Source organism: Agrilus planipennis, unplaced genomic scaffold (genome assembly GCF_000699045.2).
Source record: "Agrilus planipennis isolate EAB-ADULT unplaced genomic scaffold, Apla_2.0 scaffold7, whole genome shotgun sequence".
In the NCBI taxonomy this organism is placed as follows: domain Eukaryota; kingdom Metazoa; phylum Arthropoda; class Insecta; order Coleoptera; family Buprestidae; genus Agrilus; species Agrilus planipennis.
Window position 1 is genome coordinate 115,192 of NW_020439340.1, and position 24,234 is coordinate 139,425.

The 24,234-nt window shown below is 34.1% G+C and overlaps 2 protein-coding genes across 2 annotated transcripts in view; one reads left to right on the forward strand and one right to left on the reverse strand.

Annotated features, from left to right (window-relative positions):
• Positions 1 to 24,234, reverse strand: part of LOC108739900 (AP-3 complex subunit beta-2) — a 97,417-nt gene that overhangs the window by 47,706 nt on the left and 25,477 nt on the right. Inside the window, exons 2-3 of the mRNA XM_018473990.2 lie at positions 16,883 to 16,909; positions 16,490 to 16,745 (exon numbers count right to left, since the gene is read on the reverse strand). The gene's annotated coding sequence lies outside the window, so the exon portion shown is untranslated. The remainder of the gene's footprint in view (positions 1 to 16,489; positions 16,746 to 16,882; positions 16,910 to 24,234) is intronic.
• Positions 1 to 24,234, forward strand: part of LOC108739897 (zwei Ig domain protein zig-8) — a 63,090-nt gene that overhangs the window by 21,696 nt on the left and 17,160 nt on the right. The gene's annotated exons all lie outside the window — the stretch shown is intronic.

Below are 24,234 nucleotides of genomic sequence, written 5' to 3' on the forward strand. Positions count from 1 at the left end.
GGTACCTCTACGTCGGTATTCAGGACGAATTCTCTTTGAAGCAATTTAACCCTTAAAAAAAAGTATTTACCTAAAATTGGCAGAGCATAATAGATATTTCGAAATAACAAATGTATTCAGAAATAAATGATAGAATTGCCGAATTAAATTAATGTGCCTACACATCTAAATCCTTTACAGTTTGCTATTTTCTATTGTTATGTTACGGGTCGAAATTTAGCTTTTCGATAAGGATAATTGAATAGCCTGGATTGTTTTCAGGTTGGCTTTCAAACCAGGACATAAAGTTAGTAATAAAAGGACGAAAAAGGAAATGTTGTTTTTTTCCTTTTATTCTTTCATTGCCTTGTTTTTAAATGACATTTGCTAAAGGCCTAGCCCAGTGTTATTACATTAGTTAAAGGACTGTGTCACGTAGTACCTGTGCAATTTGCTTCGAAGATGACACCGTCCTTGTGTTTTAATGTTTATCTACTACCGAAATGTTCGGTATTAAAAAGAGTTAAAGGCATTTGCTACGCCACTGGCTCAAAAATGAAGTACCTACTCTACTATTAAGGAAAAAGGACCTCGTAATATTATCTGCTATCCAAGACGAAAGGAAATCATAAACAAGGTATATGGTGTCGTGGAACACCCGGTAGAAACTAAGTTCCTTACCCTAAATTATAAGGGCGAATGATGAGGATACCGTGGATAGAGAAGGTTAGAAATGAAGAGGTATTAGAAAGAATATGAGAACAGAGAACTCTATGGAAGTCAATAAGAAATAGGCGAAATAGTTTGTCAGGAAGAGCTAGTTGCAGGTATATTAGAAGCAGAAACAGGAGCTAAGAGGAGTAGAGGTGTACCTAAATTAGTTTATCGTTCACAAATAGTTAAGGATGTGGGATGTTCTAACAGTTTTAGGGAAATGCGAAGATTAGCTGAGGATAGGAAAAAGTGGAGGTGCGTGTCAGTTTTAGGACTGACGACCTTATGTTGATTAAAATTAACAGTAGATAAAAATTAATTTTAAATCGATTACTACGATTAAGCTTTCACGTTAAAAAGTAAAGTTCTGACGGCGTTAGATAGCAACCGATTGTGGAGTATTAAATCCAGGTCAGTTGCAGCCAATTTGCATATGTAAAACACAACCATTAATTGCTTTGTGATTACATTACGTTAATCAAAAACCGATAAAATTCCTGCCGTACACCGAACTCAATACAAAATCTGACAATGCAAAGATACAATTATAACTTTCCGCAAACAATTCTAACTGCGGAAATTTAAATTATGAAACTTCCTTTGTATTTCGATTGCCGATAAACACAGAACTGCCGAAAACAACCCACATAAGTTACCAATTTTGTGATTTACAAATCTCCGAAACAGCGGTGATTTTCTTCTAAAACGTTCAACACAATTGGTGCTGAAAATCAATACCAAAATAAGACTTATTTTAAAACCGATATAGTTCGAGCCAATCTTTGCATTTTCTAATATCTCCACAACTATTTGCAAACTGTAATCTAATCATCGAGTATATTAGGTGTTCTGATGCCTCCCTTAGCACTATTTCTGCTTCTAGTGATGTGTCTACAAGGACTGAGCAAATTATTCAATTAATCGAAATTTAATCAATTAATCATTAATTCATACAATAGGCGATTGATTCCACAGCGATTGCTGCAGTCTATTATCTATCTTAGCTGTTTTATTGCCCGAACCGCCACTTTAAATGACTCACACTAGAATTGCAGATATTAAGTACGTAGAACATTACAGTACAGTGATTTTTTTTTCAAAGTTTTTAAAGTTAAGCAATTGGAGACGTGGTTGTAGAAGCAATATGAGAAAATAAAGATGCGGAACAAGTTCAAAAAGTAAAAGGGAAGTCGATGTTTAAAAAAAACTTCTGCTCTGCATTAATATATTCCTTAAAACGGCAGGATAATCCACTGGAGAAAACTTAGTTGTTTTAGGAATTAAATGGCGTATTTAATGTCTACTCATTAAACGGGTCGTTTGTAACGGGGCCCCACTTTTTACCGGTTAGGGCTATAAAAGAGTCGCAGGATGACATCCCTACATATCTTTCGAATTCTGTGGTTTCAGTAAAATGTACCAGTGTTTTCTGTTTTCCCTGATGCTTTTATCTAGCGAGTGAGAGAGAAAAGTTGAGAAAGTTCGATCAGGTTTTGCAACAATATATCTCCGGAAAGTCTTATGCAAATGCCGACTGGATTTCTGACCATTCTATCGAAGTGTTTAAATAGAAACTTCTTCTTACTACGATTTCCTTCAAAGATATATAGACGACACTAACTTTCCTTCCACCAAACTTTGTTTCTAACGATAAAACTTCAACGGGGGCAGTATACAGATAGATAATTCTTTATGCACAATCCTTTACGTTACATCTCGAAAACTGAAAGCTTTATTGTACAAAATTTACGTTTAGGTATATCGTATAGTAGTTTCTTGTAGAAATATTATCTGAAAGGCACTATTGTGGTTTTCTTTTGGAAAAAAAGCTACAATCTTCAACCCCTTAGTATTTTAATATACGAATGTCGCAATTTTAATTTTTGGTCTTCGTCCTGTTCGAATTATTAAATATTTCTTTGAAAATAGCTTGTAAATGCTTAAATGCTGGTGTAAAACGATCTTAATAAACTATCCTCGGAATTTATGCCAGTTTTGGTTAAGTTTCATTATACAAAACAGAAGGTTGAACGTAGCATTAAATTTTGTAAGCACTCTCCCGGAGAGTTCCGAGGATAATGTGCAGGTCTGCAAATGAGCTGGCTACATCATATGTAGTGTAGGTACGATGTACCCATACATACATACGGAGAACTTGAGCATGCAATTTACGTTTTGTGCGTCAAAGTTCTACTTAAAATTTGTGAAAACATGTGAAAAGGAAATAGAAATAGAAGTTAACGCGCGAACGTTTTACCCTGTTTGAAATTTAAAACAACCATTTTAACACAATCGCCTTTTTCGGAACAAAGTCTAAATATGAAATTCATATATTCTTAATAAATATTATTTGGACATGTTCACTGTTTAGTCGCCAGTTTACGCTGCCCGCAGAAAGTGGGTTAACACATTTTCAGTAAGGAGAAAAAAGCGGTTTAAGTTTTATGATCAAATCAATCTCGACTGTATGGGTCGCATTTGCAGGGATATGCGGTCGTGGTTACGTTTTGTGTGTATATAATATGCTTCAAGCAATTCCGTGAAATGAATTTTCCTTAAAACCTTTTTAAAATATCGACGGTGCATGTTCGTTTGTATAGCGTGCAAATTTGCTTATAAACTTTTCAGTAATGTATGTTTGTTGCAAATTGTTCGGTAAGCAAATAAAACTTGTAGCTATTTTGCAGAAAGAGGAAAAACAAATCTAAAAAACACAAACTACTCTGCAGTGTGCACCTATTTTTCTATATAAGTACTTACAACAACCATCCACACTTCACAAACTGCATAACATTAGAAAGACAACAGAAATTACTAAAAAATTAATGATCACAAAATAAAGCACTGCATCGTCCAGGAATCGACCATTCTAACCACTGAGCTGTTTACCCTTTTTGCAAAAGAAGCTGAAGTATATCAGAACATTAGTGACTAGATTGTTTAATATATGGTAAATTTTCGTTATGAAGTTGAGACCTGAATTGCATATGGCGCCTTTTTTTCCTCAATCGTAGATGAAATAGTTTCCAGTACGTGTTTACGACGTTGAACAAAGTTAATCTGAGTAATTTTGAGACTGTAGCAAACACAATTGAAGTAACTGCTTCTGTAGATAACATTTTTCTTATGGTACATCGGCTTACGTATATTCCTTGTTCGGCGTTGTAACTGAATTCTACGCTCGTTCGTCTATCATTAGCGCTTCGAAGACGAACAGCTTCGAACTTGATTGCATTTAAAGTAAAAAATTCGTTTAGCAACATTTCAACAAAATTTTTGCGGAAGCGCCGCTAGTTTCATTTTATTTTACCTTTTTCAACCGACACGTAAAATGACAAGAAATTCCAGTTTCGCTTAGAATAAACTGCACAAGATACAACAGTCTAGTGCACTACAGTACAGTACAGTACAGAAAAATGGAAAAATAAAACCGAAAACACAATTTTTTTTTTGATTATTGACTAGCTAATAAAAATTGGATTCTTCTGTGTGTGATTGGATGAATTCCGAAAATATAAATTGGCATTGTGAAAACCATTAGAAAGAGACGATAAGCAACTACATAAACAAAATATGCATATGTATATTATGCAAACCTCGGGAAGGGTTGTGTAACTAATTTACATATAAACGATTACATTTTGACTACTTCTATGTATCTACTTGACTACGAATTTAAAGTGTACCTACCTAAATAACTTACATAACTAACGTCGAAACCGATTCAACTTTTAGTTTTCAGTTTCTTTTTTTTACTTTACAATACCCATACCTACTCGTTCTGGTATAATCACAGAAACAATTATCTAGATTAAGTTAGAAGTCATTTTAAGGCAAAACTTATCAGTCAACAATACACTAAAGTAACTTGAAATTTGTCCACAGTACGAACTTTATGAAATCACGCAGTTTTTATACGCTTTCAACGATCCCAACGTGAAATTTAGAGTAGCCACAACGCGTTCTGGTCAACCCATTAATCTAATGACCGTTGTGGGCCCACCAACCTTCGAAAAACGATCACATCTCATTTTAGAAAGTTCAAGAGAGTCACAAACCTAAAATCCTGCCCATACAAAGTGACAATGTAAAGTTTGAAAAGTTACAAAGCTCTGTAATCGACCTTTTTAATTTCATGAGCGTTGTGGGTCTATGAATTTCACGTTTCTGTTGTGGTACATTCTGAAACGACCAAATCGCGTTAGTTCACTATAATCTTTGATAAGGAAATGGTTTTCTTTTGATAGACTATTTTTTAAACAGCAAAGGCGATAAACGTTTAATCATGGAAACAATTATTTGAGTTAAGTTAGTAGCTATTTTAGGGAAAACTTTCCACCTTCCATCTTTCAAGATGACATCACGACGCTTCTAAAGATTCGAATGTGAAATTCTCAGTAGCCACAACGCGTTCTGATCGACTCATTAATCTAATAGGCATTGTGGGCTCATAAGCTTACTGTTTCTGTTGTGGCACTTTAAAAAATATCACGTTTCGTTTTAGAAAGGTCAACAGAGTCACAAATTTAAAATCGTACCCTCACAATGCGTTTAAAGTGGCAAAGCACAAGTTTCGAAAAGCTACAAAACATTGTGGTTGACTTTATAATCTTCTAAGCATCGACTACTTCTACGAATTTAAAGCGTAAATAACTTATGTAACTGACGTCGAAACCGATTCGGCTTTCTTTCTCATTTTCTTTTTTTTCTCTTTATAATACCTTTAGCTACGCGTTCTGGAAGAAACTGATAAAATTGTCAGTTTATGGAAACTGGTGCGTGCAGTGAGGAATGATAAGCTGTGCTTGCTTCAACCGAATGGAGATATTTTGGTTTCTTATACGTATGTGTGGATACTTATTAGATATTGTACATACGTGTACAGACAACCCAAGAAGCTTTCTATTTCTTTTAAAGGTCGTAAGAAATAGGCTCTCTGATCGGCGTATGTAGGCCCTATCGGTGACGATTCTTCAGATTTTATTAAGTTGTTTGAATGACAGAAAAATTATGCAATCATAACTGTGACTGCGACTACCTATCTCTTCCTTTGTAATAACAACATTCTGGAACTGGATGACTATTTAAATGACTAATTACGAGATCGAATTAAGCTTTAGGGTTACTCAGAATCGATTAATCGGTCAAATCACTAATTCAGACAAGGGGAAATTAAAAATTTTCGTCTTTAAATCTGTTTTTTTTTTCTCCGCCAACTACCCACGTCACGTCCGCTCTGTTTGTTGTGGAATTGGTTGTTTTCAGGCCAACCTTATCAGTCTAGGCGCTTGAAAAGCGTTTTCTTGCAATCTTAATCAATCATTCTACCACATGCCCTTCCCTATTCATTCCCGTTACTAATTCTCTCCGACAATCTGATTTTCCTTACAACATTTTTTCTGATGAATATTAAAAAGCGCACTAACAAATTTCTGCTTCACCTCTAGATCGTTACAGGGGTTAAGAGAAAAAAACATTTACATTTTTTTCAACTTCCGTATCTACAACATTTGTTAGCAGCAGGCACGTCGGGGTTCAGTTTATTTTTATTTCTATGTACCTATATGGAATTGTAATGCCAATATGCATAAATGTGTAGAAATGAAAAATTTGTTTAGGTTTGTACCACACTTGAAAAACAGAGTCAATAATTCGGTAATAAATTTCGCCGGAGTTGCTGAAGCGAAATATAAATTCGTGACCCAATTGTTTCAACTTTGAACATTTTAAAAAGTTTGTATCAGCAACTTCACGGAACTGTATCTTTCCAAAGCACTCGACGGGCATGCTTCGTTAATGGAAATTTTTAGCCGTCGTTTTCAGGTACTCTACAATTTATTGCACAACCTAATGCGAAAGCAATGAGATGCCTAAAGTTAAAGATATCCACATTCCCTACGAACACTCAAGGGAAATAAAAATTGCATGAATTCTTCATCAACTCATCATTAGATATATCCCCACGATTTACTAACAAATTGTGCTTCACTTTTCAATAAATCAACCGTCTTAATAAACCCAAGCGCCGACACAGTTTATGCTACCTAAAACCAAATAATCTAGCAATTTGCAATTTTTCTTTGGATAGGTTAATTTTTAAATTATAATGGCGATAAACGTATAATCACGGAAAACAATTTTCTGGATTAAATTAGAAGCTATTTTAAGTAAAAACGTTCCAACTTCCATCTTCCAAGATGACATCACAACGGTTTTGTAAACTTTTAACGATTCCAACGTGAAATTCTGAGTAGCCACAACGCGTTCCAATCGACTCATTAATCTAATGAGCGTTGTGGGGTCTTGAGCTTACTGTTTCTGTAGTGGCACTTTCAGAAAATATCACGTTTCGTTTTAGAAAGGTCAACAGAGTCATAAATTTAAAATCGTGCCCTCACAATACGTTGAAAGTGTCAAAGCACAAGTTTTGAAAAGCTACAAAGCTCTGTTATTGACATTCTTAATCTCATGAGCGTTGAGAATCTATGAATTTGACGTTCCCATTGTGGTTTACTATAGTTTTTTGATAAGAAAATGGTTTTCTTTTGATAAGCTACTTTTTAAATGGCAAAGGCGATCAAGGAAAATCTTCCATCGTCCATCTTCCAAGATGACATCACAACGCTTTTTCAAACTTCTAACGATTCCAACGTGAAATTCTGAGTAGCCACAACGCGTTCCAATTGACTCATTAATCTAATGAGCGTTGTGGGGTCTTGAGCTTACTGTTTCTGTAGTGGCACTTTCAAAAAATATCACGTTTCGTTTTAGAAAGGTCAACAGAGTCATAAATTTAAAATCGTGCCCTCACAATACGTTGAAAGTGTCAAAGCACAAGTTTTGAAAAGCTACAAAGCTCTGTTATTGACATNTGTAGAAATGAAAAATTTGTTTAGGTTTGTACCACACTTGAAAAACAGAGTCAATAATTCGGTAATAAATTTCGCCGGAGTTGCTGAAGCGAAATATAAATTCGTGACCCAATTGTTTCAACTTTGAACATTTTAAAAAGTTTGTATCAGCAACTTCACGGAACTGTATCTTTCCAAAGCACTCGACGGGCATGCTTCGTTAATGGAAATTTTTAGCCGTCGTTTTCAGGTACTCTACAATTTATTGCACAACCTAATGCGAAAGCAATGAGATGCCTAAAGTTAAAGATATCCACATTCCCTACGAACACTCAAGGGAAATAAAAATTGCATGAATTCTTCATCAACTCATCATTAGATATATCCCCACGATTTACTAACAAATTGTGCTTCACTTTTCAATAAATCAACCGTCTTAATAAACCCAAGCGCCGACACAGTTTATGCTACCTAAAACCAAATAATCTAGCAATTTGCAATTTTTCTTTGGATAGGTTAATTTTTAAATTATAATGGCGATAAACGTATAATCACGGAAAACAATTTTCTGGATTAAATTAGAAGCTATTTTAAGTAAAAACGTTCCAACTTCCATCTTCCAAGATGACATCACAACGGTTTTGTAAACTTTTAACGATTCCAACGTGAAATTCTGAGTAGCCACAACGCGTTCCAATCGACTCATTAATCTAATGAGCGTTGTGGGGTCTTGAGCTTACTGTTTCTGTAGTGGCACTTTCAGAAAATATCACGTTTCGTTTTAGAAAGGTCAACAGAGTCATAAATTTAAAATCGTGCCCTCACAATACGTTGAAAGTGTCAAAGCACAAGTTTTGAAAAGCTACAAAGCTCTGTTATTGACATTCTTAATCTCATGAGCGTTGAGAATCTATGAATTTGACGTTCCCATTGTGGTTTACTATAGTTTTTTGATAAGAAAATGGTTTTCTTTTGATAAGCTACTTTTTAAATGGCAAAGGCGATCAAGGAAAATCTTCCATCGTCCATCTTCCAAGATGACATCACAACGCTTTTGTAAACTTCTAACGATTCCAACGTGAAATTCTGAGTAGCCACAACGCGTTCCAATCGACTCATTAATCTAATGAGCGTTGTGGGGTCTTGAGCTTACTGTTTCTGTAGTGGCACTTTCAGAAAATATCACGTTTCGTTTTAGAAAGGTCAACAGAGTCATAAATTTAAAATCGTGCCCTCACAATACGTTGAAAGTGTCAAAGCACAAGTTTTGAAAAGCTACAAAGCTCTGTGATTGACCTTCTTAATCTCACAAGCGTTGAGAATCTATGAATTTGACGTTCCCATTGTGGTTTACTATATTTTTTTGATAAGAAACGTAAAATTTTGAGTAGCCACAACGCGTTCTGACTAACTCATTAATCTAATGAGCGTTGTGGACCCACGAGCCTGACGTTTCTGTTGTGGCACTTTGAAAAACGATCACATCTCGGTTTGGAAAAGTCATTCAATGTGTCAAAGCGCAAGTTTCGAAAAGCTACAAATCTCATGAGCGTTGTGGGTACATGAATGTAACATTTCTATTGTGATACATTCTAAAACAACCACATGGCCGTCATTTCCTATCATGGAAATGATGATCTGGATTATGTTTGAAGCTACTTCCAGGTACAACGACTTATTTCCGTATACCAGACAAACTAAGACTTCGTAACTCTAAGTAAGTCTATTATAATTTAGTGATAACAAAAGCAGAACAGTTCGATTTTGAAGAATGACGTCACCTCTATAACAGTGGGAACAGATTGCAGAGTCGTTTTTAAGCGCGAATTTATTGGTGACTCGAATGGCAGAAAAACACACCGGGACGGTGTGTCATTTGTAGGGTAGATTATGGGGTAATAAATATATTTCAGTTTAATTTAACGAAACAACATGAATTTAACTGTGAAAATATTTGCAGGCGCTTCCTTTTCCACTGCATTTAAACCGTATCGTTTTCGTTGGTTGTACAAAATCGATTTCATAACTTTCTTTTGTTTTTACTACGTAGCTCCTTTGTGCTCGCTGGAAATATTATTATGCTTCAATAACGGCAGCGCGAACATCCTGTTCAACTGAATACAATATTAAGAATATTCCGCTGAAAAATCGACGAAATGTTCAAAAGATGTTGCTGCATTTATCTTACATCGTTTGTCGTTCATAAGTTTAATGACTCGCTATTACTAATGTCGATTGTTCTTTGAAGTCGAACATCTCAGGATTATTACGGTTCTATAATAATTCAGGATGTAATAAAATAGGACAATTACACCATAGTTCCAATCAAATACAATCTGTAGTAACTTAATCTAATCAATCTGATTTCGGCGATATTTGGCCAATCGCTCGTCTATTTTGCACTGAATAGGTGCTTAGTAATTTTTTTACTGTATTTTCCCAAAGGATCAGTTAGAATCTACCTATTCTTTGAGTAAAACAAGTAATAAAATGGATGATTCATGGCGATTTAATAAAAGTTACCTGTTAAATGAGAAGGTGGTCGTAAAACAGTTGAAGGTAAATGCAAATTTCACCGAAAGTGAATCAGGATTAAAAACTTTGTAGTTTTATAATTGCGTCACCTCATTATACTTTAAGATTCGTTCATTAAAACGGTTGTTCGGCGTTTTCTTAATTACCATGATCATCAAAAGTCCTTTTCTCGAATGTGTAATCTTTTAAGAAACGGTTTTCTAATTGATCATTTTCCTTCACGAGTGTATTCGTACATTTCGGTTGCGTATCAGGTGAAAAGGAAGAAGAAATTACTTCTCTTTTTATGAGAACTGTTCGTCAAGATGAACGGGAATGGTTACCTACTACTCCATCTTATCACGTAATTTGGCAAGTCTTCAAAGAAGAACGTAATATAAACAAGCCCAATTATACGAACACTCTCCGGAAATATCTGTTCCACTTCCTAAACTTTTAATTATTACACCGAATCATATCTCACGCCGAAAACTTACTTGTACTGACGGTTTAATTATTATTGCAAGTAGCTCCTTACTCGACATCAACTTTTACAGAACGTTTTGAAATACGACGTACCTAAATATTTTTGAAGAAAATCGTTGAGAAATCAATTCCATCGGCATTGTACAGCAAATATTAGAAAGGACCTGGTCTACAGATTCTTCAGTACACTTAGTTGATGAATGTGTTGACGATGAGACGGCACTGGTATCTATATACAGCAACATTTAAACAATATAAATGCTTTTATGAAGACACATTTTCACGATAAAACCTAAATATACAGACTTTAATTTCACTAAGTGCTTATAGAGAGCTTCTGGAGTGCATTAAGTGTCTAACATAAAATTTAAAGGAAAACTATAAATGTTCAAATGCAGAAAGAAAAGGGGAAGCAATGGGGCACCTGCATCGGAAGGCATTTACAGTAAGTCTTAATTAATAGACTAGGCAACCTAATAATGACACAACGTGCTATTCTCATTCCCTGTCTCTACGTTGAAAATAAACGAAACCAGAAGCTCGGTTTTTATGTCTAACGTTAATTAACGTTACGCTGAAATAACTTGTTACATTTAGCTTGTAAAGAAAATGGGAAGGCAACACAACCAAATATTAATCCTACCTTACATCCACATACGTTCAAATATACGTTATCTATAAGCCGATTAGTTCAAGCCCGTCATTATAAATTTAAACAAACATTTAACTGAAAAATTACTAGTAAGGATATATTGTGAGATCAAAGACTTGTTAAAGCAAAATAGACAGAAACATCTGAAAGTTTCACGAAATTACTCAAAATTAACTGTATATTTAAAATAGAATGTTCATTTACCTACTCATTAACAAACAAAAATACGCTGCAACCACTTAGAATTTGCTTGCAATACATACTTTATGTCGTATCTTCGAAGACGATACCACAACTTTTTTGTAAGCTTGGAGCGATTTCCTGGTGAAATTTTGAGAAATTGCAGCTTATTCCGGTCAATTTATTGATCTAATGAGGGTTATAGACCCATGAACCTAAAGTTTTTGTATGGAAAATTCATTTCAGGAAAGTCAGACAGATTATAAACCTAAAATCTTGTTCACATGATATGCTGAAAATACTAAAGCACACATTTTGGTAACCTACAAAGAATATTGTGGTCGATCTATCAATCTAATGAGCATTGTGAGTCTACAAACCTAAAGCTTTAGTTATAGTACGTTCAAAAACGACCACGCAATTTATTAAGATCAGAAGGTCCACAAGGAGCAACTTGTTTTCATAATACATTCAAGGTGCTAAATATAAATTTTTAGTAGCTATAGAGCATATTGCGGTCGATCTATCAATCTAATGAGCATTGTGGGTCTACAAACCTAAAGCTTTAGTTATAGTACGTTCAAAAACGACCACGCAGCTTATTATTATCAGAAGGTCCACAAGGAAAAACCTGCCCTCATAATGCAACCGATCTACCAATCTAATGAGCAGTGTGGTCCTACGAGGTATTTAGAACATGCAGAACTGAAAACGCCGCATTCAAGCTTAAATTTTGAAAAATTACAATGAACCGTGATTTTTTTTAAGCTTATAGTTAGTGCGCTTTGATCGTAATACAAATAATAAGTTAGAATAAAGTTGCGCCTATGAGAATATACAATATAAAACCAATTAGTTCGTTGGCAAATAATTAACGTTTAGGTGAAGCTTTTGTATGTAGTAGTGTGTGGCAGGTGCCTCACAAACTGAATCAAGTCTTTGACAATAAAGGCAGCTTTGACGTTTTGTGTACACTAAAAATAAACGCTTAAATACGACAAACGTGTTTCAGACGCGTTCACCTTTCGAAAGAGGGAAGAGGTAGTAAACGAAAAATACAAGGACGAAAGCGAAATCATCAGAAATCAGAATAAAATTTTACTTTTATTGACGCCAGGTACATAGCTACTTTCCTATACTTTTGGTGTAATTAAAAAGTAAATTTAAACAAAAGGGCAAAAGAAAAAACAAACAAAAAGAAATGACTGATGAAAAAAGAGGCAAATGGAGTACGGAGTCTAATTACTTACTTAAATTTTATTCGGTACAATGAGCCTTTTACGAAATTCAAAAGCTTAAATTGATGGAAGAAAATAGAAGAGCAAAAACTCGGCGATTTGCTCCGTACATTGAAAAGCTTTTTTCCATTCGAAAGATCAAAATTAAGCTGTCTGTATCCTGAATTCTACAGTCACCTACTTTTAAAACATGCACAGGATTCTCGCCTGATTTTATTTAAATGCATACAACACTTTTTCCCTAGGAAATTTCTAACACTATCTCTAGCACTAAATACAAAACAAAACGAAACTGTATAAAGATAAAGACGACTACAAAACCCAACGGGCTCCGGCCTGCAACACTTGCTAGAACCTCTGTCATATTGAGTTTTGTAAGACTATTGGAGACAAACTTAATTCAAGCCAATTTTGGCTCCTCTAGCTACACCGTAAAAGGGCTATCAGGCAGAATATTCAGTAGCGTTATTATTGCGAACGAATGCCGCAGGTAATCGATACCGATGGCGTCTTTGATGTACCCCAAAACTAGCAGCCGCGGTCCATAAATCGGAACCACTACGAAGCTTTTGGAAATAATCAGAACATTATTTTATATTAGTTGTAATTCTTATCAACCATCCGGGTCACAACCTATTATATGCACTCATGAATATATTAGCGTTTGAGGCAATCCCTTTTATATTTCTTGTATCCCCTTCTTCGTAAGTGTAATTACCCCGAAATCATCTAAGCAAATTCCCTCGCATAATTCTAAATTCAAAATTACATCTTAAATCATAATCGTAGTGACACATTTAAAGAAGGAATAAGTCGTCCTGCTAATATCACGATTTATTGTGCCCAAATTTCAGGATAAAACTTGAATATTCGATTACTTATAGGAGTCAAAAGGATAGAAATCTATTGATATGTATAAGGGTAGTTACTTGGTACGTATTGGTAGTTGTTCGTTTTGCAACAAAGTAAAAGAGTTTGAAGAACCATTTAATCGTTCGCATTTTACGGTTTTCGATGTAAATTACGTTATTTTAAGGTGTAATTTGTAACCCGAATCTAACAGGAAGTCATTTAAAGCCCCATATTTCGCCCCGAGTCTTAATGCTCCCGGATAAGTTGCCGCGAAAGAATAGGAAATAATAAAACAAATATCCGCCGTAATGTGCACACAGTTCTCTTCTAACGCAAATTGTTTCTCGGCTAGCATACATAAATTAATCTTTTTATAAACAACGATCAACATACCGCACCATTAACTGACAGGGCAGAATTAAGGGAAAGGTGTCACAACTTCAAATATTTACGGGACAAAGTGGAAATATCAAGCAGCACTTACTTAACCACTTACATTTATAAACGTTTCACGACAAACCATCGCAGTACTTAAATGCTCATCATTCACCCTAAATTCATATAAATTTGTACAACATCCCACACCTCTATAAATAAAATTATTTGCGAACGATATTATAATCTAGATCTACCCCTGCCCCTTTAACTCCTGTTTCTGCTTGTAATATGTCTCCAACTAGCTTTTCATCTAGCTCATTCTGGTTGATTTATTGTTCTAATGAGGGTTATATGCCCATGAACGTATAGTTTCTTTATGGAACCTAAAATCTTGTCCACATAAAGTGTTGGGAATACTAAATTGCAAATTTTGGGAACCTACAAAGCATATTGCGGTCGATACATCAATCTAATGAGCATTGTGGGTCTAGGAATCTAAAGCTTCAGTTATGGTATGTTTAAAAAACACACTGCGTTTTAAGATGGGAAGGTCCACAGGAGAAACTTGCCCTCATAATGTGCTTAGTACAAATTTGAGAAGCTGCAAAACATATTGCGGTCGATCTATCAATCTAATGAGCATTGTGGGTCTAGGAATCTAAAGCTTCAGTTATGGTATGTTTAAAAAACACACTGCGTTTTAAGATGGGAAGGTCCACAGGGAGAAACTTGCCCTCATAATGTGCTTAGTACAAATTTGAGAAGCTGCAAAACATATTGCGGTCGATCTATCAATCTAATGAGTATTGTGGGTCTACAAACCTTAAGCTTCAGTTATGCTACATTAAAACAAAAACCACACTGCGTTTTTAGATGAGAAGGTCCACAGGGAGAAACTTGCCCTCATGATACATTGAAAGTGCTATTGCGGTCGATCTCCAATCTAATGAGCATTGTGGGTCTACGAACCCTAAAGTTTATGGCACATTCAAAAACAACCACGCCGCGTTTTATAATCATAAGGTCTGCAAAGAGAAACTTGCTCTCATAATAGATTGAAACTGTTAAATATGAATTTTGGGAAGCTACAAAGTACATTGCAAACGGGAAAGGTTTTCGATCTTCTTTTGCAAAGGTATTTAATGTAAGACGTATGGATTGTGTCCAGAACATTCACCGTAAAATTGGACAGTATTTATGGTTGCAGGTACCAGCATTATTTGTTTCAATAATATTATTAGTTTTTCCATTTGAAAGTTACGAAACATTCCAACCATTTCCTGCCTGGAGAAGTCGATAGTTTTGTATGTTTGAGGAAACTTGAGTTCCATAGACTGTCGCCCAAAGGCACTTCAAGCACTTTATATATTATTCAATATTACTGTTTATTCACCGAAGGCTTTGTCAACACAGACTGAAAGTTTAGTCAGGCGGTCCAATTCTAAGTTCTGAATTTTGATCTTTCGAAAAAAAAAAAAAAAATATTAAAATGAAAAGAAAATAAGTTACTTCTCCATACACAAATAGCCACGGAAAGCTTTAAAAAGTACCTATAGTGATCGATAAAGTTACGACGTTTTTATTCTGTTTTAGTATCTTTTAGGCTTGCTAACAAAGTGTTACTACAAAATGGCCTCGAAGTATTTTAGTCGTTTTAATCCCCTATCAGGAAAGGTATGGTATGATATAGGTATACAAGTGAGCGGACTGTTGTCCCGAATATGGAATAACCTTTAACGAATCGAGACCTGGAACAACAGAAACACGACAAAACCACAAGAAATTGTAAAGAACTAATCAAATACTAAATACAACTAATAAACAATAACGTCAGGGTGAGTTTAAGTGAGAAAACTGTCGAACGCGAATATATTTTTTGTGAATATTTACTGATAGGTAGTACCTACTTCTTTACTAACATTTAAAGGAATTATTGAATTTATATCATAGTAATCTTTCAATGTGAATAATTTTTATGCTTCTTTTGTCAACACAAGTATCTAATCTAATATTATCTATAATTTTGATGAAAAACTACAGTAACTGTGTAATTTGATCTTTCTTTTGAAGAAATTATATTATCAACATGCAAAATTAAATTAATTTTAAAATTTTTAAAATCAACACGATAATGCTGTTAATTAAAAGCTGAATAACGCTTCTACATTACTACTTTAAAATCTGAAAAAAAAAATCAAACAGACCCAATGATTGGCAAGTGTAAAAGTACATAAACATACAGAAAGGTTTGGTACATGGTGTAATATGAGTGGAACGACACTACACCCAAATATGAGAGCGTGGACGAAACACCCTGCATTGTAATTGTAATTTGATACCTGTCACATCAAAGACAACAACTAGAAAAATATAAAGGACCTAAAACAGCAGTTGTAATCACAGAGCCCAAATTGCTATTAAAATTAGACGTCACAGGCGCAGCACCTGCATTGGTCTGTCCCTAATACATTAACAACTGACAATAGAACACACAGGGTAGCCCAATAATACACTAAATTACAGTTTGTAACTTATCTTATTGGACGGTACCACCAAATTAGCCCCAAAATAATAAAAATCAATATAGCAATATATAAAAATTTGCCAACCAGGTCTATTTGAAACAATATTTACTAGTGAGTTACTTTGAGGCGTCGGCTAGACCACCATGGGGTTCACCGAAACCTTGATCTGTCCCGCGTCGGATGTCCAGGGTGTTGTGGGTGCACGGTCCACGTTCTGTTCAGATTGACAGGGGAGACCATCGACCATATCATTTCGTAACTAATCACCAAATACATTTCACATCACTACCGACCGCGAACGCCACCAACTTTTCGCGAAAATAAAATGATTGAATGGCACCTTAACGTTTCGAATACATAACAAAATTGGATGAACCTGTAATAAAAAAAAGTTATTCATCACGAATAAATATGCGGCAAATTTAGCTAGCAAGAAAATTATATCTGTTAAGGCTGCTGATGTAGAATCTTTAAGTGTCTATTCTACATTATGCCATTTAGACAACACCTTACCCAAATTCACCTGCACCTGAGCCAATCCTGAAAAAAAAAGAAAAAATGTTATTACTTAGAACTAGGTGCAAACGTATTGCACTGCCTTATTTTCTGGGTCTGTTAAAAAAAGAAGGGAAACCTGATAGAGATTTCTTCGATTCTCATGAAAATTTAACGATAATGTTTAAACAAAGAGGTAAAACGGATCAAGTTTTCATTAAAATTTAAGGCGACAAACTTGACAGTTTTCTGCTCGATTTCGGGAGAATGTTATCAAGAGCAGCCGACGGGAAAGAAGGCTTGCAGAAGATGAAATCAGCACTTTTTACCAATAGCTGTTCCAATTTCGGCGAACATTTCTTCTCCGCCTTCTTTTTCCGACTGATTGCTAGTTTCAAGTATAAATGAAAATTAACATAAAGTGCCGCTTTACAATTCAAACATTCTCAAAGTCGTTCACAAGTCACAAATTTTCCTATTTTCACCGTTTTCTCGATCCGGCAAAATTCAATAAAGTCGACACGACTTATACACATATTTTAGGTCGGCACTTTCATTACGGAAAGATATAGCGACTTATTAATCTATGCCAAGATTAAGCGCTGATAGAACATTAGACTATATAAACTTGGATCGGACTATTCGGTATTGTTTCCGGAACACTAACATGCCAATAACTTTCTATACTTATACAACGGAAATAATCCTCAACTTTTCTTATCACCTACTATCCTTTTTTGTTTAATTGATTACGGAAAAATTAAAAACACATCAGCGAAATCTGCGGCTAATCTGAATTACAACAAAAATAATTTCAATATTATACAGTTCGTGTAAAATTTTATTCCGGAATGCACGAAGCTCACTTTTGCTAGGTAGTTAGGTACCTATTGACCCATTTTTCCTGGCGCATCATTAAAAATTAAAGCATCTACCTATTTAGAGAACAAATATATCTATTCAATTGAAAAAAGCAATTAAAAACAGATGTGTTTTATGGAAATTTATATTGAAAGCGATAAATAGTAGAAGATAATAAATTTTCTTAGTATTTGCAGTTTTTAAACTCAAATTTTTTGTTTCTAATATTCTAACAACCCAAACTTTTCGACGCATAATCAATAACTAACTGTACTGATCAAATTAAAATAAAACTTTTTATACAATAGGTAAATTTACCGGGCACCGATATTACCTATCAGTTCTCCTGTAGGGATTACTTTTAAACTATAAATTAGTTTACTTTATCAATTTTTATTTAGTTGTTGCTTTTACTACAGTTAAAATTACGGGTTTGTGAGTTCGAGGGAGATAATAGAGACAAGAGAAGCCTCTCTGAATCCTAAAAATTAGATTTCCACTACAGGATAACATTCTTACTGCTAGTAAAAACAAAGAACGTTATTTTAACATGTGTTATACGAACCCAAGTTCATTTAATTCTCTCTTCATTTTACCTACACGCATGTGTGAATAATTAAATTTACTTCTTCGTTACTTAGGTACTCATATAGGTACCAAAACCCTTTTCGGATATAAACTAGTTCAATATCATTAATCCTTTCCGCTTCGTTTTTACTTCGCCATGTGGATTTAGCTAACTAATACATACCAAATATATTCGCACAGTTTAAAAATCGCTAATATTCATATTCCTTTACGTGTGATAACACTGATCCTTAACGAGCGCCGCAGGACACTCAAATATTCTTCTGTACTTTACTATCATAACCCTACAGAGAATAATCGATTCATATTCTGCATAGTTTTGGATGCTGCTGTTGTAAACACGATTAATAAGACAAGTGACACGTATGAAGAACATCTTTTGTTTTGCCGCTAAACCCAGTATACACTTATTACCCTATTACCCATTATATTACTGTTTTTTCACGTCGGAAATCTAGTGCTTTACAGACGCTACCATTTTTTCGCATCTACGCAGATTTTATTTGTTCTGTTTCCCCATTCGTTTTCAGCAATTCAAAATAGGAAGTGTTTTCACCGTTTTTCGGATATTTCTTCATTCCCAGAATAAAAGCAATATTACACCAGAAACGCGTTCGCCCCCATTACGACGAATGACAAATAAAATCTAATCGTATAAATGAACGTGGTTAGTTTCCTAGAATATTCAGATCTATAATTACACTAGAAGTCGTAAAGACAATCACTGGAATAGTCATCATCATAAATTAAGTTAATAAACGTAAGGTCAATTGAGGATTGATCAAACTGACAACTCCATACATCAAACAAAATGTCACCATGGCGAGAATGTATTCGCGACGAAATTAACAAGTCATTACTGAAATTGTACGCAATAAACGTTCGGTGGAGCAATCAATAAACACCATCAAAACTAAATTTGGGTCCGTACGAGACCTATATTTATTAGCAAAATCTACATTGCACGTTTAGCAACATCTCACATATGCACGATCAATTGCATCTTTTGATTAACTTTATCTACTGTTTCGGTAATATAAAAGAGAGCAACTTGTTTAAAATAGGCAAACAATCCTTCAGAAGTTCGTTACAAGCGATTATACTCGCGTTTATACACCGGAAGTGTTATATTTGTTTGACGTACCTACTATTAAATATCAGTTTTGTATATTGTCACAAGTTATAAGCGTTGAAACCTACAATTAGGGGCATTTAATATTCCACCCCTTCACGAACTTTAGGTATGTTGGTGTCAATCACAACTAAGTTTCCCATTTCGGTTTGTGGATATTTTACGGTTTGTTCCCAAATAAAGTAAAGAAATCACTGTTTGTCGTACGTTAATAAAATATTGGTAACTTGAGGGTGTTTGTATCAATAATGATATGTAAAATACACGTTGAACAGGTTATTTGTTCACCGTTGTGTTTATTTCCTGAATAGTAGAATGAATACGATGCCTAAACAACGGAATATTAATAGTTAATTCGTTTATTTTAAGGCAAAATATTTTGATACTGCAAACACACCTACGCTAAGCTTTAACATAGCAAAAAATTTAGATTTCGTACAAAAGGTTTGCTAACAAAGCTGCTAATTCCAATCTATTATGTAAATTACAAATCTTCTGGAAGTCCCTGTTACAAAACAACGTAACCGCAAAGTGCAAGTAAGCCTTTAGCTCTGGCACTATCGATCCTGTAAACATCTCATTTAACGGCTCCTGGCTATGATAATTTATCTGCGTATAGTGGTACGAAATTTTCGTACGTTTCACTAATTTCCAAAGCGATTTTATACTCGAAAGTTAAAAAAAAAACACTAAATTAACTCATATAGGTACTGCATACCAAATAAAAAATTAAGAAGTTACTTCAATCTAACCAAAAATTAAATCGATGTTAAAGTTTATGTATAAACCATTATGTACTGCTATAAAATACGTAGAAAAGGCGAAAAAGATAAAAGTCTGGGTTGTGCATGCTTTAAACGTCCGTCGCCTGTATAGGTAACCCACATTTGAAGATTTTTAATATCAACTTCAAAAGTTACCGCTCTACTCTGTAACTCACTAACTCTTAAAATGAGTACATCTTTTTCTACTATTTAAGGGTAAAACGTTTTATTGTTAGTTGAAATTCATAGTAGGAATGAGGAACATGATATATGTATACATTAATAAAATGTTGGCAAGGATTTTAAGGACACCCACTATACAATTGTATTTATGTACTAATTCTGTTTTATTTTTCCAAGAAAGAGATTCGTATCAATCAGGGGAGGCATTGTCCCCAGGGATTCTATCAGGGTGAATAATAATTTATTTTTAAACAAGTACACAAAGAAAAAATAAGAACAACAGGTCCTGACACAAATACCTATCTACAACAGGGTTGTTTAATCTAACGGAAGCAAATAATATTCGAATATAACAAGAAAAATGTTACAAGTACACAAAACAGATTGGCTTGATAAAAGAACTGTTTGAATATTTATTACTTCACCTACTTGAAAGTCAAATAATGTAAAACGAAAATAAGAAAACTGCATTTGTAATACGAATGGTGGGCTATAGGTATGTAACGTAATAGCGAATGCCAGCATGGAAAGCACTTGTGGAATGAAAGACTAATTAATTTTAAGACAGAATTTCCCCGTTCAAATTTTAGTATATCCATTAATACGCCAATAAATATATTAGATATCCGGCTCGATGGACCATCACATTGTTCTATTTACCTACATGTAGTTTTCTATTCTTATGATAATTAAACTTTTTTCGATCACCTATTTAATAAAAAGTAATAACGTTAGCTCTAGGTGGATTAACATGGAATGACATACGTTGAAAATGTATACAGTGCACTTTAATAGGAGTTTAATGTCAGAACGGCTTTGAAATATCGCGTGTCCAACTTCTCATATTACCTACAGTTTGTTCCGCTTAAAACGAATCAATATTTTCGATATATCTCTAGTAGTGTCTACAATTAAAAATGCTTTTAAACAAAATTAAGAGTTTACGCCTTTCGAGTTTAATAAAATTATATCATTAAGCGAAAACGAGCCGATATATTTTATTAATACACTAGGTAGAGGTGGACAGATTGATTAATTTGACCGAGGGTTCTCGAAAGGCCTGAATGTATTGAGTAATTTTCTTGTTAAAATAAAAAGTTCATGGGCAAGGATTAACTCTCTTTTGTTTTCTTTACTTCGAGTAACGATCTCGATTAGACTTCACCAGAAAATTCTTTCGACTCTCTCGAAATGTGGTCAGACCTCAAGGGGAAAAGAAATTGGAGGTTTTCCTTTCAAGTAGATTTGCTTGGCTGAAATAACCTATCACAGATCTAGTTTGCAAACCGATTCTAATTATAGTAAAGTTTGGGAAAATTGATGAAACTTCAACATAATAAAATTTCCACGTCTTTCACGAAGAATTTCCAATGCCAAATAAAATTGATAACAGACGTCAAAAAAATTATTCTTTTATCGGTAAAATTTTCGTCACTTTCTTCGTTGAGTTTCCTCGTAGGTGATGTTTTTGAGCGGATAAGAAATGTATGGAAAGTGTAAAAATTGGAATACGAATCTTTAATTTTATGCGAACTTAGTATCTTTTTCCGAAGTTCGCGTAAAGTGAATTGAAGGATTGCAGCTGTTTGATATTGGCGAAAAGCTTAACAGATTTTTCACGCTTCCTTCAGGATCAAGCATTTGCGCTACTTTACTTTCAACACTTCTCCGTGTCAAGTAACATTTGCCAGCGAATAGTAGTATTTTTACAATTCCAATGCTAAAAAACGTTCTTAAATTGAACCCTTATAACTATTATTGACACTATAAAAAATTACTTCCCCTTTAAGGAAATTAAATTAGCACCATGAAACAATTTACTCAAGTTTCTGATAAGTTGAAAATTGTTTGGAATCCAGTGGTAAATCCTTTTTAAACATGGTGGTTATAGGATAAATTATTTATAAACATGATGGGTAGTTCTCATAAAGCGATTTGTTAATTAATTATAAAATACAATCAACAACTATAAATCTTTACAATAAAGGCCAGATAATGCAACAGAATAGAGAGATTAGAGATTATAGGTGAAACATTGCATGTTTACTCTCTGACCTGGTTTCACGTTATTTCTATGAGATGAGTTTACAATTTCGGTTCCACAAAATTTACTATAACACCTACCGGAACGTCGTAAATACGCCAATAGATTTTAAGGATACGTTGATACGTTACCTAACATGGCGGCTATCCACCATATTGGATTTGTTGACTATACATTCATTAAAATCGCTACAATAGCATCTTTAGTAGGGTATAAGGAGAGGAAAATTAGCTTGTTGTTTGAGAGCTAAAAGGTAAAAATCATTCTCCATTATACTATCTTTAATATAATATAAAACCTATCATTAAAATTAATACTCGCCCTACTATAAAAAAATCACGATTAAATTGTTTCTATAATGAAAAAAGAATACAACAACTATTATTATAACGAAATGAAACAGTAGTTTGAATAAACAGTCAATTAAATTATACCTATTATAAATGTAAAATGACGTTTAACGGCTTAAAACGCGAATTAGCCAATTTCTGCCATTTTTTTGCCTACCTGATTGTTTCAATAGATAAATTCGTTATAGAAATTCAATCACTGTGTACCCATGTCTACACAGATAAAGACAAAGCAAAATAAATAATTGTCAATATCAAAAACAATATGCATAAAATAACAGGCGAAATAGTGTAGGTATTCATATATGTATGTACACGTGTATGTAGGTATGTATAAATTTTTTGTCTATTTCAATTTTTTAGCATGTATGGCGTACCAGCCATTATAAAATTTCGCTGCTAAAGCTTCGATAGAAAACAATAGCACGAATTACAATGTATCTCTCTATATGTACCTACACGAAAATACGAATCAATTTTTCATTTTCATCTCATTTTACCCCAAAACTTTTGTACGCAGTCAACAGAACTGTAACTGTTTAAACTTCAGTCCTTAAAAAAGTAAGAAACTACTTCGTATTAGTTTGTGAAGAAAGTATTATTTAAATCGTAAGTTGGATGTTTTGCAGAAGCATATTATAGCTACAAAACTAGACTAATAATAAATAAATTTCCATTAAAACTTTTGTTATAAACCGCATTTTCCTTTTTCTTCACAAGTCAGAAGCGTTCGTCTTTTATTTATATTTCGTGGCAATTTAATTAATGTCAAAAGAAAATGAAAAACAAACCTATAAAATTACTTCAACGGTTTCAGTTTCCCCTTGAGGAAATATTGAAAGTGATAAATACGTAAAGGTACTTCATAGTTGAAGAAGTTTCAGTTTATTGTCTTGGATGATATTGAAAGGGTGTACAGGAGAGAGGGCCCCCAGCGAATGAGTTTCGCCCTGTTTTAACGGGAATTTAACATAAATCTGAATAAAACACCACAGTGAATTGTCGAGGTTGAAAACAACACAGTTACTTAAAATGCAAAAAATCAGAAGGCAACTTGAACTTTGTTCTCCAGACTATCAATCTTTGCTGACTTGTAAGCAATGGGAAGGCGCAAAAGCAATACGAAATTATTTACGTACCACAGACATCGGGGCTTCTTGATGACGAAAATTACACTGAGAAGAAAGCAAGCAAAAAGCTAAAACCGCATATATATATCAATGTAACAATTTACAGGCATTTTTATCACACATAAAAGCACAACTATTGAAACTTTTCAAATAAAATTAACATATCGTAGGTTAATTGTTCAATCTTTTCTGTGGGACACCCTGTACATCCCCATGTTCTTTACTCAAAGCTTTTAAACAGTTAAATTTTGTATACTTGTTAATTTTAATGGGTCAATAGCCAAACAGTTTATTCTATTTTCATCTCCTGAAGGAAGA